This window comes from Anomaloglossus baeobatrachus, chromosome 12, assembly GCF_048569485.1.
Source record: "Anomaloglossus baeobatrachus isolate aAnoBae1 chromosome 12, aAnoBae1.hap1, whole genome shotgun sequence".
NCBI classification, from domain to species: Eukaryota; Metazoa; Chordata; class Amphibia; order Anura; family Aromobatidae; genus Anomaloglossus; species Anomaloglossus baeobatrachus.
The window spans coordinates 7,263,372-7,272,167 of record NC_134364.1 but is presented as its reverse complement, the minus strand read 5'-3'; positions in this window follow the sequence as shown (position 1 = coordinate 7,272,167).

Here is an 8,796-nt window from a genome sequence, read left to right as displayed (position 1 = left end):
GGCTGAGAAAAGTGGCTCCAAAGATGCTGCAAATCCGACAGCGGCTAATAAAAGCCCCCGCCTGCGATCAGCGAGGAATAAAGACATGTCTGTGTGTGAACGGGCCCCGAGGAGTGAGACGCACCTCCAGAGCAGAAATCAGCGCCCAAAAATGTCCTAATATAAACAGCCAGACATTACCAAAGGAAGCGAAAATATACACAACCCGCTCCATCCGGGAAACTATGTATACAAAGATGGCGGAGCGGGGAGGGGGTATGCTGTGTCCCCCAGCCATAAAGTGAGCAGAAGACATGGGGAGCCCACACTGCAGGGCCAGAAATGTGTGCACCAGCAGAATAGTGAGTGCAGCTCTGGAGTATAATACAGGAGGTAACTCAGGATCAGTAATGTGATGTATGTACACAGTGACTGCACCAGCAGAATAGTGAGTGCAGCTCTGGAGTATAAAACAGGAGGTAACTCAGGATCAGTAATATATGTACACAGTGACTGCACCAGCAGAATAGTGAGTGCAGCTCTGGAGTATAATACAGGAGGAAACTCAGGATCAGCAATGTAATGTATGTACACAGTGACTGCACCAGCAGAATAGTGAGTGCAGCTCTGGGGTATAATAATACAGGAGGAAACTCAGGATCAGTAATGTAATGTACGTACACAGTGACTGCACCAGCAGAATAGTGAGCGCAGCTCTGGAGTATAATACAGGAGGTAACTCAGGATCAGTAATGTAATGTATGTACACAGTGACTGCACCAGCAGAATAGTGAGTGTAGCTCTGGAGTATAATACAGGATGTAACTCAGGATCAGTAATATATGTACACAGTGACTGCACCAGCAGAATAGTGAGTGCAGCTCTGGAGTATAATACGGGAGGTAACTCAGGATCAGTAATGTAATGTATGTACACAGTGACTGCACCAACAGAATAGTGAGTGTAGCTCTGGAGTATAATACAGGATGTAACTCAGGATCAGTAATATATGTACACAGTGACTGCACCAGCAGAATAGTGAGTGCAGCTCTGGAGTATAATACGGGAGGTAACTCAGGATCAGTAATGTAATGTATGTACACAGTGACTGCACCAGCAGAATAGTGAGTGCAGCTCTGAGGTATAATTAAAGCTGTAACTGAGGATCAGTAATGTAATGTATGTACACAGTGACTGCACCAGCAGAATAGTGAGTGCAGCTCTGAGGTATAATTAAAGCTGTAACTGAGGTTCAGTAATCTGGAGTGTCATACAGTATAAGATGAGTACTATTCTGTATTTATGTTCCGCATTTGTTACACTGACGTGTGCACTATAAGTATGTGACCCCCTCACCTGGTGGCGCATGGTCAGACATATTGGGATTTCTGCTCTTGGAGAGGTTTCGCCTCCTGCTTCTCCAGATTTCGCTCTGGTGGGCAGCGTCCTCTCCTTTGGCTTCTGGACGCGGCTGCAGATAATTGTTACCTGGAAAATTACAAGTGACTTCCCGTTATCAGTTATCGGAGAGCTGCGCACCTGAAACGGCCAATCACAGGCGACGACGGAAATTAGGAATTACAGCTGTGATGAGAAGACGTGTGCGGAGCACGAACCCTGCGGTGACCTCCCCGTCTCCAGCGCGGACCCCGGACCCCTCTCATTACACAAAGACAGGAGCGGACCCCGTGCGTACGACCGCGACCAACAAGAACGCGCAATAAACATTCTAAAAATAAACCGCAACGGCAGAAGATCTGAGGAGCAAAGACTAAAAGCTCCAAACTAGGAGAGGCGGCCAGGAGCACTCAGAAACAAGAAGGGGCTCTGTCACCCGCAGCACAGAGTATTTCAGGAACACTCAGAAACAAGAAGGAGCACAGTCACCCGCAGCACAGAGTATTTCAGGAACACTCAGAAACAAGAAGGAGCACAGTCACCCGCAGCACAGAGTATTTCAGGAACACTCAGAAACAAGAAGGAGCACAGTCACCCGCAGCACAGAGTATTTCAGGAACACTCAGAAACAAGAAGGGGCTCAGTCACCCGAAGCACAGAGTATTTCAGGAAAACTCAGAAACAAGAAGGGGAACAGTCTCCTGCAGCACAGAGTATTTCAGGAACACTCAGAAACAAGAAGGAGCACAGTCACCCGCAGAACAGAGTATTTCAGGAAAACTCAGAAACAAGAAGGGAAACAGTCTCCTGCAGCACAGGGTATTTCAGGAACAATCAGAAACAAGAAGGAGTAAAGTCTCCTGCAGCACAGAGTATTTCAGGAAAACTCAGAAACAAGAAGAGGCTCAGTCACCCGAAGCACAGAGTATTTCAGGAAAACTCAGAAACAAGAAGGGGCACAGTCTCCCGCAGCACAGAGTATTTCAGGAAAACTCAGAAACAAGAAGGGGCACAGTCTCCTGCAGCACAGAGTATTTCAGAAAAATCAGAAACAAAAAGGAGTAAAGTCTCCCGCAGCACAGAGTATTTCAGGAAAAAAATGGCCTTTGGAGGCTCTGACCAGTTAAAAGTTAGAAGGTACAAAGCGCAAGGTCCCCAGCAGTGCAGAGTATTTCAGGACAAGAGTGTGAGGAAGAGCTAGAGGGCTGTGTCGCGTCTCTCCGCAGTCATCTAATGAGGGAAACTTTCCCTTTTTCCGTGTAACTTTCATTGCTGGATCCTTGAGCCTCTCCCGGTGATGGGAGCAGCAGTGATTCATGACTTGGCTGCGGAGCTGAGGCGCTCGGTGGAGCCCGGACATCACACGAAGGCCGCAGCGTGATGGATGGAGCGGAGCCGGGAACGTGCGCGGCACAGGAATAATGCGCTGACCTTCCACAATCCACAGCGACAAAACTGCCCGAAAACTCCCCGCACTCAGCAAAACTACAGCAGCTCCTCCATAACCCGGAGACGAGTACCGCCATCCACCGGAGACAAGTGCTGCCATCCACCGGAGACAAGTGCTGCCATCCACCGGAGACAAGTACTGCCATCCACCGGAGACCAGTGCTGCCATCCACCGGAGACAAGTGCTGCCATCCACCGGAGACTAGTGCTGCCATCCACCGGAGACTAGTGCTGCCATCCACCGGAGACAAGTGCTGCCATCCACCGGAGACAAGTGCTGCCATCCACCGGAGACTAGTGCTGCCATCCACCGGAGACAAGTGCTGCCATCCACCGGAGACAAGTGCTGCCATCCACCAGAGACAAGTGCTGCCATCCACCGGAGACAAGTGCTGCCATCCACCAGAGACAAGTGCTGCCATCCACCGGAGACAAGTGCTGCCATCCACCGGAGACAAGTACTACCATCCACCGGAGACAAGTACTACCATCCACCGGAGACAAGTACTGCCATCCACCGGAGACAAGTACTACCATCCACCGGAGACAAGTACTGCCATCCACCGGAGACAAGTACTACCATCCACCGGAGACAAGTGCTGCCATCCACCGGAGACAAGTGCTACCATCCACCGGAGACAAGTGCTGCCATCCACCGGAGACAAGTACTGCCATCCACCGGAGACCAGTAGTGCCATCCACCGGAGACAAGTGCTGCCATCCACCGGAGACAAGTGCTGCCATCCACCGGAGACAAGTACTGCCATCCACCGGAGACAAGTGCTGCCATCCACTGGAGACAAGTGCTGCCATCCACCGGAGACAAGTACTGCCGTCCACCGGAGACAAGTGCTGCCATCCACCGGAGACAAGTGCTGCCATCCACCGGAGACAAGTGCTGCCATCCACCGGAGACAAGTGCTGCCATCCACCGGAGACAAGTGCTGCCATCCACCGGAGACAAGTGCTGCCATCCACCGGAGACAAGTGCTGCCATCCACCGGAGACAAGTACTGCCATCCACCGGAGACAAGTACTGCCATCCACCGGAGACAAGTGCTGCCGTCCACCGGAGACAAGTACTGCCGTCCACCGGAGACAAGTACTGCCGTCCACCGGAGACAAGTGCTGCCATCCACCGGAGACAAGTGCTGCCATCCACCGGAGACAAGTGCTGCCATCCACCGGAGACAAGTGCTGCCATCCACCGGAGACAAGTGCTGCCATCCACCGGAGAAAAGTGCTGCCATCCACCGGAGACAAGTGCTGCCATCCACCGGAGACAAGTGCTGCCATCCACCGGAGACAAGTGCTGCCATCCACCGGAGACAAGTGCTGCCATCCACCGGAGACAAGTGCTGCCATCCACCGGAGACAAGTGCTGCCATCCACCGGAGACAAGTGCTGCCATCCACCGGAGACAAGTGCTGCCATCCACCGGAGACAAGTGCTGCCATCCACCGGAGACAAGTGCTGCCATCCACCGGAGACAAGTGCTGCCATCCACCGGAGACAAGTGCTGCCATCCACCGGAGACAAGTGCTGCCATCCACCGGAGACAAGTGCTGCCATCCACCGGAGACAAGTGCTGCCATCCACCGGAGACTAGTGCTGCCATCCACCGGAGACAAGTGCTGCCATCCACCGGAGACAAGTGCTGCCATCCACCCGAGACAAGTGCTGCCATCCACCGGAGACAAGTGCTGCCATCCACCAGAGACAAGTGCTGCCATCCACCGGAGACAAGTGCTGCCATCCACCGGAGACAAGTACTACCATCCACCGGAGACAAGTACTACCATCCACCGGAGACAAGTACTGCCATCCACCGGAGACAAGTACTGCCATCCACCGGAGACAAGTACTACCATCCACCGGAGACAAGTACTGCCATCCACCGGAGACAAGTACTACCATCCACCGGAGACAAGTGCTGCCATCCACCGGAGACAAGTGCTACCATCCACCGGAGACAAGTGCTGCCATCCACCGGAGACAAGTACTGCCATCCACCGGAGACCAGTAGTGCCATCCACCGGAGACAAGTGCTGCCATCCACCGGAGACAAGTGCTGCCATCCACCGGAGACAAGTACTGCCATCCACCGGAGACAAGTGCTGCCATCCACCGGAGACAAGTGCTGCCATCCACCGGAGACAAGTACTGCCGTCCACCGGAGACAAGTGCTGCCATCCACCGGAGACAAGTGCTGCCATCCACCGGAGACAAGTGCTGCCATCCACCGGAGACAAGTGCTGCCATCCACCGGAGACAAGTGCTGCCATCCACCGGAGACAAGTACTGCCATCCACCGGAGACAAGTACTGCCATCCACCGGAGACAAGTGCTGCCGTCCACCGGAGACAAGTACTGCCGTCCACCGGAGACAAGTACTGCCGTCCACCGGAGACAAGTGCTGCCATCCACCGGAGACAAGTGCTGCCATCCACCGGAGACAAGTGCTGCCATCCACCGGAGACAAGTGCTGCCATCCACCGGAGAAAAGTGCTGCCATCCACCGGAGACAAGTGCTGCCATCCACCGGAGACAAGTGCTGCCATCCACCGGAGACAAGTGCTGCCATCCACCGGAGACAAGTGCTGCCATCCACCGGAGACAAGTGCTGCCATCCACCGGAGACAAGTGCTGCCATCCACCGGAGACAAGTGCTGCCATCCACCGGAGACAAGTGCTGCCATCCACCGGAGACAAGTGCTGCCATCCACCGGAGACAAGTGCTGCCATCCACCGGAGACAAGTGCTGCCATCCACCGGAGACAAGTGCTGCCATCCACCGGAGACAAGTGCTGCCATCCACCGGAGACAAGTGCTGCCATCCACCGGAGACAAGTGCTGCCATCCACCGGAGACAAGTGCTGCCATCCACCGGAGACAAGTGCTGCCATCCACCGGAGACAAGTGCTGCCATCCACCGGAGACAAGTGCTGCCATCCACCGGAGACAAGTGCTGCCATCCACCGGAGACAAGTGCTGCCATCCACCGGAGAAAAGTGCTGCCATCCACCGGAGAAAAGTGCTGCCATCCACCGGAGACAAGTGCTGCCATCCACCGGAGACAAGTGCTGCCATCCACCGGAGACAAGTGCTGCCATCCACCGGAGACGAGTACTGCCATCCACCGGAGACAAGTGCTGCCATCCACCGGAGACAAGTGCTGCCATCCACCGGAGACAAGTGCTGCCATCCACCAGAGACAAGTGCTGCCATCCACCGGAGACAAGTGCTGCCATCCACCGGAGACAAGTGCTGCCATCCACCGGAGACTAGTGCTGCCATCCACCGGAGACAAGTGCTGCCATCCACCGGAGACAAGTGCTGCCATCCACCGGAGACAAGTGCTGCCATCCACCGGAGACAAGTGCTGCCATCCACCGGAGACAAGTGCTGCCATCCACCGGAGACAAGTGCTGCCATCCACCGGAGACAAGTGCTGCCATCCACCGGAGACAAGTGCTGCCATCCACCGGAGACAAGTGCTGCCATCCACCGGAGACAAGTGCTGCCATCCACCGGAGACAAGTGCTACCATCCACCGGAGACAAGTACTGCCATCCACCGGAGACAAGTGCTGCCATCCACCGGAGACAAGTGCTGCCATCCACCGGAGACAAGTGCTGCCATCCACCGGAGACAAGTGCTGCCATCCACCGGAGACAAGTGCTGCCATCCACCGGAGACAAGTGCTGCCATCCACCGGAGACAAGTGCTGCCATCCACCGGAGACAAGTGCTGCCATCCACCGGAGACAAGTGCTGCCATCCACCGGAGACAAGTACTGCCATCCACCGGAGACAAGTACTGCCATCCACCGGAGACAAGTACTGCCATCCACCGGAGACAAGTACTGCCATCCACCGGAGACAAGTACTGCCATCCACCGGAGACAAGTCCTGCCATCCACCGGAGACAAGTGCTGCCATCCACCGGAGACAAGTACTGCCATCCACCGGAGACAAGTGCTGCCATCCACCGGAGACAAGTGCTGCCATCCACCGGAGACAAGTGCTGCCATCCACCGGAGACAAGTACTACCATCCACCGGAGACAAGTGCTGCCATCCACCGGAGACAAGTGCTGCCATCCACCGGAGACAAGTGCTGCCATCCACCGGAGACAAGTGCTGCCATCTGTGGAGACACGGGGGTCACTGGGTGCTCTTGTCCACTAAAACCCGCCGCCTTTAGAAAGACAGCGTCGCTCATGGCTCATCCCAACTAAACGCCGACCTCCTCAACCGTGGGCGTAACACTACTGAGACAACACAGGGTGAGGGAACCACAATAATTAGACTTTATTGGATCCCCAAAATATTAACGGCACATAGCACATAACCAGCAAAACACAAATGTAACAGGCAACAGAGTCTCCCCCTTCCGCTGGCTCACCAGGAATTTAGAATGTCCATGCCTCAGAGGTTCCAGGGCTATTTACTCCAATCCAGCAGCACCCCGCTTTTGGCGGGCACCCACCAAGAAAGGAATAACGCCAGATTTAGGAAGCTGTGTGAGGTCTGCAAAGTCTGTAACAGGTGACTGAACTGTCCCAACCTGAGTGTCCTCCTTAGGTAGTCCTGGTATGATGATACAATCCTGGCAGCCGGAGTCGAAATCCCTAGGCTGTGGATATGGTCTCCAACCGGAACCGGAGTCCCTAGATTGAAGCCATAAGATATCCTGATCCTCTAGTCAGCTCCGAAGAGCTTAGACTGGATCCATCAGCATCCATCAATAACCACCTGGTGGCTTAAAGAAGCCCTCTCTCATAGCCACAGCCTTCCACTTGGATACACTGCGTCCTCATCGATTGGTTGGACAAGATCGCCACTCCCATTGGATGAATCTCAAGCTGCATGGACAATGTTCATCCAAATGATGTCTACAGAAAGACTGAAGATATGTACATGAAGTCTGCAAGTCACAGACTCAACAATGGCTACTAAGGTAATCACATTAGCAATACACAACTACAATACAATGGTTACTGGAAAAGTCTAGAGAACAATACGTCTGGCTTTCAGTGGCCAACACAATTACATGAGTCAACAAGAGTCTTGTAAAAACAATGAGGGACTTCTCCCCCGTCTATAAACAATCTATCATGCTGTCTGGCTGAATGTTAAGAAACTTTAACCCATGAGAGTCCATGTCGTCACACCATCCACCGGAGACAAGTGCTGCCATCCACCGGAGACAAGTGCTGCCATCCACCGGAGACAAGTACTGCCATCCACCGGAGACAAGTGCTGCCATCCACCGGAGACAAGTGCTGCCATCCACCGGAGACAAGTGCTGCCATCCACCGGAGACAAGTGCTGCCATCCACCGGAGACAAGTGCTGCCATCCACCGGAGACAAGTACTGCTATCCACCGGAGACAAGTGCTGCCATCCACCGGAGACAAGTACTGCCATCCACCGGAGACAAGTGCTGCCATCCACCGGAGACAAGTGCTGCCATCCACCGGAGACAAGTGCTGCCATCCACCGGAGACAAGTACTGCCATCCACCGGAGACAAGTACTGCCATCCACCGGAGACAAGTACTGCCATCCACCGGAGACAAGTGCTGCCATCCACCGGAGACAAGTGCTGCCATCCACCGGAGACAAGTGCTGCCATCCACCTGAGACAAGTGCTGCCATCCACCGGAGACAAGTACTGCCATCCACCGGAGACAAGTGCTGCCATCCACCGGAGACAAGTCCTGCCATCCACCGGAGACAAGTACTGCCATCCACCGGAGACAAGTACTGCCATCCACCGGAGACAAGTGCTGCCATCCACCGGAGACAAGTGCTGCCATCCACCGGAGACAAGTACTGCCATCCACCTGAGACAAGTGCTGCCATCCACCGGAGACAAGTGCTGCCATCCACCGGAGACAAGTGCTGCCATCCACCGGAGACAAGTGCTGCCATCCACCGGAGACAAGTGCTGCCATCCACCGGAGA